The sequence below is a fragment of the Bubalus bubalis genome, chromosome 12 (genome assembly GCF_019923935.1).
Source record: "Bubalus bubalis isolate 160015118507 breed Murrah chromosome 12, NDDB_SH_1, whole genome shotgun sequence".
NCBI lineage: Eukaryota > Metazoa > Chordata > Mammalia > Artiodactyla > Bovidae > Bubalus > Bubalus bubalis.
In genome coordinates, this window is record NC_059168.1 from 59,133,942 (window position 1) to 59,145,171 (window position 11,230).

An 11,230-nucleotide genomic window follows, 5' to 3' on the forward strand; every position below is an offset into this window, starting at 1 on the left:
GAGGTAGGCATTAACTTAAACTTTTATCATTGACTATTTTCCCATACCTATTCACTTCACAGCCCTGTGTCTCTGCATCTAGAGATTATCACTTTGTAATGCGACAGCCTAACTGACAGCCAGTGCCTCCTCCTGCAAAGAGCAGAATTATATTGTGTTCTTTTATAAGTCAGTATCAGTAGAGATTCATCTTTTCTTCAGTAACTCAAAATCCTGCCTTTCCTATTGATCCACTGCTAATGAAGCACGAGTTTTGAAGAGTTTTCTCTTCAGAAAAGAAGTTGGGAATCTGTCCTGGAATGCAGCTAGGCTCATCCCTACTGGACTTGGAAAACTCAACAATGCTCTCTCTTCATGTAGATGACTGAGTAGGGTCATCTTCTGTGACACAGGGAAGAGGCTGACACAATTATATCTGGCATCCTTATTCTTAGTCCCCAGAAACCTTGATTTTCTCATTCTAATTTTTTTTTGGGGGGGGGTATCTTTTTCAGTCTTCATTTGCCATGTCATCATGGATCACTAAGAGGAAATAGTCAAGTGGATAGGCTTGATTGGAATTGAGGACTTGTGGAAGGCACAGGAAAAGAGTCTTGAGAAGTAAGCAGATGGTAAAGGACCAGCCACACATGGCAGAGAATATTTGTCCTGTCAGTAACAGGCAACAACTCAAAGTTTCAAGTCAGATCTCATATTTCATTAAAAGAAAAAAAAAAACAAAACACTTTAATGAATATGGAAGGTGAACTGGCTTCATGATGGAGAGAGTGGACAGAGCAACCCAATGAGGAAGCTGGAGTGCCGGGAGTCGGCGTGAGGACCTCCACCCGTGGCAAAGGTCAGTAAGAAGGAGGCTCGACATACGCAAAGGCAGGATGGAGCCTCAGGAGTCCCCCTGGAAATTCTCAAACATCTACCCCCAAAACCAGATCCTGCCTACTTTACTACTTTGTGCTCTCACCTACACCTCTGACTTTATGGGGGGCTGTCCCCCACCACCTCTTTCAGAGAAGGAGTTAACTTAGAGCTCCAGTTAATAATAATTCCTGGGCATGACAGGAGTGTTCCAAACTTACAAACTCCTCTGAAGGTTCTCTAGCCTGCCTGACAGGCTTGTCCAGCCACATGTGATTGCTCACAGCCTCCCAACCATGAGAGGCATGAGATGCTTTAAACGTTCTAAAAACAGGTTCCTTAGAGAAGTTAGAAAACCATTAGTATAAGTATAGTGGGCTGATTAGAAACTGTATTGGTGAAGGGTTTTTCATTTGTTGAGCCAATGTTTGCTGCTAAGTCTCCACATCCCCTGCCTTTACACACATTAATGAATATATAGAAGAAATAAGTATTAACCTTTGATATTAATCACTTTAGACCTTAGGCTAAGTAAATTCTTTCCTTAATTAAAACCCACTACACCCTCACCCTATAGGAATGTAACTTTATTTGGGTGGCGTCTGTTTTAAGAATAATCACCCCTGGAGAAATAAGTGTTGACTGACCGCTGTCACAAGGAGAAGGTCATAAATTGTCAGCAGGCCCCCTAGCCAGAAGATGATGTAACACCCCTAAGACCTCTGTATACATCTGTATGAAGCACCTGACTTTAATAAAAGTCAGGACTGCTGGCCCCGCGTGACTTTTGTATAACATCTCAGTGTATAAAAACAGACCCTGGAAAATAAAGAATTGTGATCAGTTCCTCAAAATACTGGTCTCCCCATGTCTCTCTCTCTCAAACTGTGGCTGAGTCTCCATCTGGAGCGCGGAGCCCGCCAAGCTTACTAATTATGCCTGGGCTTCTAAGATCCGACCCGGGAGGCCTCAGTGTCTCCTCTCCTTCGGGAGAACGGAAGGACACCTGCAGCCTACGTAAGTGGTGCAAGCTTCTTGTCTTGAAGTTTTATTGGTTTCCTGCGTAAACCAAGCTACTCAGCCTCTTTTCTCCACTGAATTTTCCTGCTGAGCTATCCTCATTCTATTACTCTTTATATCTCTAATTAATATCTAATACTGAGCGACTTTCCCTTCCCTAAAGCCAGTGTATTCGCCGATGCCATCTCTCCTTCGAATTTCCCTGGATCCACCAGGGCTGGACCCCGGCACTGGAGCACTAATTCAGATTGGAAATAAGGAAAGATCTGAACTAGGACAAGCAAGTGAGGACTGGAGATGAGGGGAGATAATTGAGAAATATTCAACTAGATTTTATGTTACAGGTTGGAAAGACATATATCGTTGTTGTGTTAAATAATAGAGTTTAGAAAATTTCTTGCTCTAGGGCTAAAACCCAAACTTCTAATTAAGGTCCTCCTTCCGGCATTTTAGAACTAATTTAACATCTAAGTCTAACATTTTCTCCTCCTCACCTCCACATGTATAGTTTCCCAACTACAGTAGTTTCAATGTGGGAAAATTAATGGAGACTTGCTATCTACCCTCCAGGGATGTTAAGCCTGGTTAACGAGTCATCTGATGAGAACCTGTCCTATTTTTTTTTAGGGCTTTCCAGCTCTCCAGGGTTGTACACTTCGCACTGACTTTCCTGTCTTGCATAAATTGATGATCTTGATTAAGTATCTGGACTTGAAGAACGGACCTTAGAGATTCTTAATTTCAAAACTCTGAAATGCCCTGCAACACTAGAATCCCAGTCTTTGAAGTCAGAACCAATCTTGGGCATTTAAGATGTCTGAAGCTACCTTAAGTTTTCCCTTTTTCCTACTTAAGATTTCATTCTTACTGTGTGTCACCATTTTTGCCTGGGTAGTTGCTTCAAGATTCTTTCTAGATTTAGTCTTTATTCTCTCGAGACGTACCACATGGATAGGAAATTCATTAAGGATACTAATGCCCTATTTATACTAATCCATTTTTAACTTAGAGAATACATACAAGAGGGGTTCTAAATGTTGATTATGTATCAGAGTCACTGTAGAATTAAAAAAAAGAAAGGAAACAAAAGAAAATGAGAAGTCAAACAATATGTACATAAATGGATTAATTCTTTCATAGTCTGTTCCCATTGGTCTAGATGGCAACTGCTGCTGCTGCTGCTGTTAAGTCGCTTCAGTCGTGTCCGACTCTTCGCGACCCCATGGACTTCAGCCTACCAGACTCCTCCGCCCATGGAATTTTCCAGGCGAGAGTACTGGAGTAGGTTGCCATTGCCTTCTCCAAGATGACAACTAAGTATCCCTAATTTTATCAAAAGCTTCCTAAATATTTTTGATGAGGTATCAACGTTGAAAAAAAATTTAACATTTTACATAATAAAACTTCTTACTTTGAAATGGGAGGGAACACAGGACCCAACTAAGAGGAATCTTCTAGTTAGAGGTAGCAGCAGAGCACAAAACTTCTCTCTCATGTTTTCTGTTTTTAGTAAATTCTTTATCCTCATTACTTGACTCAAATTGGTAAGAGTATGTATCTCAATATGATGCTTAACTCATGAGCTCTTTTATTCTGAAGGGTCAGTAAGCACTGGAACTTATTGTTCAGTCAAATTCAATGACAATAATATTCAATAAAACCTTCATAAACAACAAACCTGATTTTAGTCAAAATAGCAACAACTATTTACGTAAGCAGTTAAATATATTTAATCAGTTAAATATCAGTTATATAATGAGTTAAATCTGAAGCTACAGGGTTCAGAAGCAACCCAATAAATATCATAATATGGACTCAAGTATTCAACCGCCAGTCTAACCCATAATTCCCACTTCTCATCTTTTAGGAGCTTGAGCTTATAATAAATGTATAGTAAGCATTGCTCCAACCTGTTTGAAACATGTTATATCATTTATGATTATGAACTTGTGCTCACAAGAATCTGTTTGCAGCCAGTTATGCTAGCTTGAGTTTCTTGGGAGATTATGGTAATAAAACTGATTGCGGGCTTATATTCAGAGATGCTATGGTTCTTCCTTTATTCCTGGGCTTGAGTTTATGGATTACTTACCATAACATCCCAAGCAAATATTATATTTTATTCTTTTGTATTCAAAGCTATTTTTAAAACCTTTTTGGCTTTGTGCAATAATTTGTCCTTGTTAATGAAAAAAGCACAACTCAGCTAACAAACCCCACACATGCCATACTGTGCTTCAGATGAGTGCCCTTAGATGCCCTAACCTAACCTTACCAGTTAATAAATCTGTGTGATAGTATCTTTTGTCTTATATGTTGACAGAGGTGTCATGTCTCAAAATGGGCATCACTCTATGATTTTCTGTAAGGCATGACCCAATGGGACCAGACTATCCTCTACTAAATGTTGTCAAATTGGGAATTCTTGTTCTGTATGACCAATTTCTCAAGGTATTTTGGAGACTCCCAATAAGCTACTGAATGCTGTTTAAAAAGAAGAAGAAGACTTTAAGGTATCTAGAAAAGATCCTAACTTCAACATAAATGTTTACCCTCCCACACAAGCTCCTTTCCATTACAGGACTGAAATATATATGAAAATATGAATATATATTGCTGTGGATGGATGGATAGATAGACAGATAGAGATATGAATACATACACACATATAATCTGTTGACATGATGGGCTTCCCCAGTGATGGAAACTCAGAAAGAGTGCTAATTGAATGGCACAAAATAGAATAATTTTGATGAGATATTATGTAGGGATGTTGAGGGAAGATGAAAGTTGGCTTACAAATTCCTAACCAAGAAAGGTGTACAGAGTTAAAGAACTTGATTAGAAAAATTCCTAGCGGAATACTGCTCATACACTGTAATTTAGAGTCCTGCTCAATGAAACACAAAAGGAATACCCAACTTATCATCAAGTTAGCAGAGATTAAATATTGTTAAGAAACAGAGGACTTAGTAGGCTAACAGATATACAAAAGAAAATTAAAATGTTGTTGTTCAATCACTTAAATCTTTGCAACCCCATGGACTGTAGCACTCAAGGCTTCCCTGTTCTTCACTATCACCTTAAGTTTGCACAAACTCATGTCCGTTGATTCAGTGATGCTATCTAACCATCTCATCCTCTGCCGCCCCTTTCTCCTCCTACCCTCAATCTTTTCCAGCATTAGGGTCTTTTTCAATGAGTTGGCTCTTCACATTAGGTGGCCAAAATATTGGACCTTCAGCTTCAGCAACAGCCAATCCAATGAATATTCAGAGTTGGTTTCCTTTAGGATTGACTGGTTGGATCTTCTTGCTGTCCAAGGGACTCTCAAGAGTCTTCTCCAGCACCATAGTTCAAAAGCAACAATTCTTCAGTGTTCAGCCTTCTTTATGACCCAATTCTCACATCTGTACATGACTACTGAAAAACCATAACTTTAACTGTATATACCTTTGTCTCAAAGTGATGTGTCTCTGCTTTTTAATACACTGTCTAGTTTTGTCATAGCTTTCCTTCCCAGGAGCAATCATCTTTTAATTTTATGGCTGCTATCACTATCTGCAGTGATTTTTTGAGCCCAAGAAAGTAAAATCTGTCACTGCTTCCACTTCTTCACCTTCTATTTGTCATGAAGTGATGGGACCAGATGCCATGATCTTAGTTTTTTGAATGTTGAGTTTCAAGCCAATTTTTCCACTTACTTCCTTGACCCTCATCAAGAAGCTCTTTAGTTCACCTTCACTTTTCCGCCATTAGAATGGTATCATCTGCATATCTGAGCTTGTTGATATTTCTCCCAGCAATCTTGATTCCAGCATGTGATTCATCCCACTTGGCATTTCACATGATGTACTCTGCATAGAAGTTAAATAAACAGGATGATCATATACAGCCTTAAGGTACTCTTTCCCAATTCTGAACCAATTAGTTGTTTCATATCTGGTTCTAACAAAAGAATACCAGTGAATAAAAAGGGCTCCAGTGGGATGGTCGCCCTGATGTAGTTTTTAACCGAAATCATGTGTCAAACTACTGTCTCAAAAATTAGAGAGATATACAGTCAGAGTCAAAGAATCATAAATTAATAGACACCTCCATGTGAACCAGTACCAGGATGGAAATACCTGAATTATACTTGGCAAATTGCTGGAGACTGCATGTGGACAAGTTTGAGAACTGAAACTCAAGGGCAGAGGCCTGATCTTAGTGGGGAACTTACACTTTTTTGAGTTTTTCCTCCAAGAGTCCTATCAGGTTCTCACAGTAAAGACCAGAGAAATAATTCTTACTCTTTCCAGCATGGAGAGGGGATATATCACCAATCTGAAATACTCCAGAGAATTCAGCTCTTATTAACAAACTCGGCTCTCAAAAAAACCCTATTTCTCCAGAGGTTAAATGACTGGGATTTTACCCAAGCCTCACCAACCTGGGGAAAAGGGAATGCCCAACAAAAGCCCATCCTAGCCTTGTATATGGGGGGAAAAGCCCCCACTAGACCTCCATAAAGGAGAAGGGAAATATCAACTCCAGTCCCCTCTAGCCTTCCTGCCAAAACCAAGAGGGGAGGGCCTGAGAAACGACAAGCACTTAACCACTTGCGAAGGTCACAACCCAAGTATACAGGCTCACTAAAAGACTGAAATTCATCATAGAAATAAGACTATGTAAAGTTTTCTCTCTCTCTTCCTACCACCACATCAGTAGGGCTTCTGCATAACAACAGAGGAACACAACTGAAAGAACTGCACATTTAACTTTACTTAAGAACAAGTCTTTAGGGAACTCCAAAGACAATGGGAGAGATAAAAAGAATTCCAGAGGAAATTTTAGCCTGTGACACCAGCAGGCACAACAATGGTAAACACAATTATACTCCTAGCCAGATAAACATCAAACCTCACACTAAAAGAATATTTACTTCAGATATTTTTATCCACTACATAATGTTCAGGTTTCATTTAAAAAAAAAAAAAAAAAAGGCATACTGAAGGACAAAAAACTAAGTTTGAAGAGACAGGGGAAGCATCAGAACCTGACAAAGATATGTCAGAATGTTGGTATTATCAGACCAGAAATTTAAAGTAGTTGTATTTAATAGGGATCTAATGGAAAAAGTCGGAGAAGGCAATGGCACCCCACTCCAGTACTCTTGCCTGGAAAATCCCATGGGCGGAGGAGCCTGGTAAGCTGCAGTCCATGGGGTCGCTAGAGTCGGACACGACTGAGCGACTTCACTTTCACTTTTCACTTTCATGCATTGGAGAAGGAAATGGCAACCCACTCCAGTGTTCTTGCCTGGAGAATCCCAGGGAAGGGGGATCCTGATGGGCTGCTGTCTATGGGGTCGCACAGAGTCGGACAAGACTGAAGCGACTTAGCAGCAGCAGCAGCAATGGAAAAAGTGAACAACATTCAAGAACACATGGGTAAAGTAAGCCGACAGATGAGAAGTCTAAAAAAGAATCAAAAATAAATACAAGAAATCAAAACACTGTAACAGGAACAAATATCTTTGATAGATTTTTTAATAGGGGGCACAGCTGAAAAAAAATCAGTGAGATTAAATCTATATCAATAAAAACATCAAAAACTGGAAAAAAGTGAAAAAATAAAAAATAAACCCAGAATACCCACAAACTATGGGAGAACCACAAAGCATGTAACATATGCTTAAGGGGAATTCTACAAGAAGAAGAAGAAGAAGAGAAAGAAACAGAATAAATATTTGAAGCAACTGATTAGTGTGAATATCCCAAACTAATGTAGAAACGACACCACAAATCCAGGAATTTCAGAGACCACTAAACATAAAAAGTGCTTTTTAAAAACCTATAATTAAGAAATAATATTCAAATTGAAGAAAATAAAAGACAAGAAATTTTCAAAGAAAATTTTGAAGAAGCTAGGGAAAGCAAGCAAACAAACAAAAATAATAGTAATAATAATAACCTGTAGAGGAGTATAGAAGGAAATGGCAACCCACTCCAGTGTTTTTGCCTGGAGAATCCCAGGGACAGGGGAGCCTGGTGGTCTGCCGTCTCTGGGGTCGCACAGAGTCGGACACGACTGAAGCAACTTAGCAGCAGCAGCAGAGGAGTATAGACAAGAAAAAACTTCCCAGAAAAATAAAATTTGAGGGAATTTGTTACCAGTAGACCTATTTTTGAAATGTTCACATTCTCATAGGAAACAATAATGAGAGTTTACATCTCTCACAGTTAACTGATATAACTGGATTTAGAAAAGGCAGAGGAACCAGAGATCAAATTACCAACATCCACTGGATCACTGAAAAAGCAAGAGAGTTCCAGAAAAGCATCTACTTCTGCTTTATTGACTATGCCAAAGCCTTGACTGTGTGGATCACAACAAACTATGGAAAATTCTTCAAGATGGGAACACCAGACCACCTGACCTGCCTACTGAGAAACCTGTATGCAGGTCAAGAAGCAATAGTTAGAACTGGACGTGGAACAACAGACTGGTTCCAAATCAAGAAAGGAGTACGTCAAGGCTGTATATTGACACCCTGCTTATTTAACTTATATGCAGAGTACATCCTGAGAAATGCCAGGCTGGAGGAAGCACAAGCTGGAATCAAGATTGCCAGGAGAAATATCAATAACCTCAGATAACACCACCTTTATGGCAGAAAGTGAATAAGAACTACAGAGCCTCTTGATGAAGATGAAAGAGGATAATGAAAAAGTTGGCTTAAAATTCAACATTCAGAAAACTAAGATCATGGCATGTGGTCCCATCATTTCATGGCAAACAGATTGAGAAATAATGGAAACAGCAAGAGACTGTATTTTGGGGAGCTCCAAAATCACTGCAGATGGTGACAGCAGCCATGAAATTAAAAGACGGTTGCTCTTTGGAAGAAAAGCTATGACCAACCTAGAAGGCATATTAAAAAGCAGAGACATTACTTTGCAAAAAATAAAAAAGACCATCTGGTCAAAGCTATGGTTTTTTCAGTAGTTATGTACAGTTGTGAGAGTTGGACCATAAAGAAAGCTGAGCACTAGAGAATTGATGCTTTTGAACTGTGGTGTTGGAGAAGAGTCTTGAGAGTCCCTTGGTCTGCAAGGAGATCCAACCAGTCCATCCTAAAGGAAATCAGTCCTGAATATTCATTGGAAGGACTGATGCTGAACCCGAAACTCCAATACTTTGGCTACCTAATGCAAAGACCTGACTCATTGGAAAAGACCCTGATGTTGGGAAAGATTGAAGGCAGGAGGAGAAGGGGACAACAGAGGATGAGATGGTTGGATGGCATCACCAACTTGATGCACATAGTTTGAGTATGCTCCAGGAGTTGGTGAAGGACAGGGAAGCCTGGCATGCTGCAGCCCATGGAGTCGCAAAGACTAGGACACGACTGAACCACTGAACCAAACTGAACTTAATAATGACATAACAAGGTCGTAAGAGGTTCTGGGAGCTTGTCTGATTTGACTTTGAGAACAAGAATTTCATATTATATTGCCATAGAATGAGTTCTTTTCATTTGGTCTTCATTGCTGTTATTTTAGTCACTAAGCCATATCCAACTCATTTTCAACCCCATGAGCTGTAGCCCACCAGGCTCCTCAGTCCATGGGATTTCCCAGGCAAGAACTCTGCAATGGGTTGCCATTTCCTTCTCTGGGGGATCTTCCTGACAAAGGAATCGAAGCCACATCTTCTGCATTGGCAGGCAGATCCTTTACCTCTGAGTTACCAGGGAAGCCCTTGTCTTCATAGCTTTCCCTACTTTCTAACTTTTTCGAGAAACCTTCCCTTTTTATAATTTTTGCTTACTAACATCCTTCTACCCAGATTAGTCCTTATATTTTTTTATGTATTAATTTTTTAAGAACTGGTTTTCATCTCTGTTTAGATTTTGAGGTCACTGAGGGCAAAGGCTACGCCTTACATTTTCTCTTACTCACTAATAATTTTGAGCAATAAGTTTTAAATAGCCCAAAATAAGCAGTCAGTTAATTGATTAGCATGCTTGTATATGATGTTTCCTCTTCAATATAAGGGCTTCCCTGGTGGCTCAGACAGTAAAAAGTCCATCTGTAATGCAGGAAACTCATGTTTGATCCCTGAATTGGACAGATCCCCTGGAGAAGGGAATGGCTCCTCACTCCAGTATTCTTGCCTGGAGGATTCCATGGACGGGACACCAAATGAGCTTGAATATAAAGGGGGAAATCAGCATATGACAATGCCCTTTTCTGTATTCTCTGCAAGTGAAAGTCTCTCAGTCACGTCCAACTCTTTGTGACCCCATGGACTATACAGTCCATAGAATTCTCTGGGCCAGAATTACTGGAGTGGGTAGCCTTTACCTTCAGGGGATCTTCCCAACCCAGAGATTGAACCCAGGTCTCCCACATTGCAGACGGATTCTTTACCAGCTGAGCCACAGGGGAAGCCATCTGTGTTCTCGAATAATAATTTGAAAGATAATGATTGTGTCTTTGCTGGGTCTGAGACACAACCTAATTGTGACCTTTTGATATGGCCATGTTTTTGTGTCCCATAAAATACAATTGTGGAAATTCAAATAGCTTTGGTTTGAGGCATGAGCCAAAATTTAAAATGGATTTGGCTGAGCTCTAGTAAATTGAAAATGTGTGTTTAGCACACAAGGAAACTTGGAAACTGGTTATAACATTATGTGATAGTAAAATCAAATTAACCTATTTGTAACTTACCAAATGTTTTTAAAGCTATCCAATACTCGTTTTTAATTTAAAGTAACAACTGGGCATGGGATATGTCATGGAAATCCTATAAGTTGGCAAGTTTCTCCCATATCTTACCAAGCATAGCTCAATATATAGAGAAAATCTGGGAAATAGACTAATAAAGTTCCCATACTTTAAAAGGAGTAGCTGACAAGACAGCCAAATAGCAGTGGCGATAACTACGGGAAATATTATTTCTGGCTCTGCTTCAGATGCTGTAGTTCACTGTTAAAGCAGAAATCTCTTTCTGGAGATTAGTTCAAAAGAAACTAAACTTGAGGGAAAGTGATATTTATTGTTAGGATAAATGGTTTTCCTTTTGCTGGTAATTTATATATGCAAGTTTTCTAAAAGAAATAAGACGGTTCAAATCATACTATTCTAAACCATAGACTAGTGTGGCATTTCACTCTTCTGAGTCACTGGAAATATTCCAGGATCTGAAGGTGAATTTGATAGCTTATAACAGAAGTGATCTGTTGGTAATGATGGACAATCAAATTTAGGAAATTTTTATATGTGCAATTCAATCACCATATATATTTTGGATTTAGGGCTAATTTTCATGAACTTCAAGGATGAAAAATTATATATAGTAATAT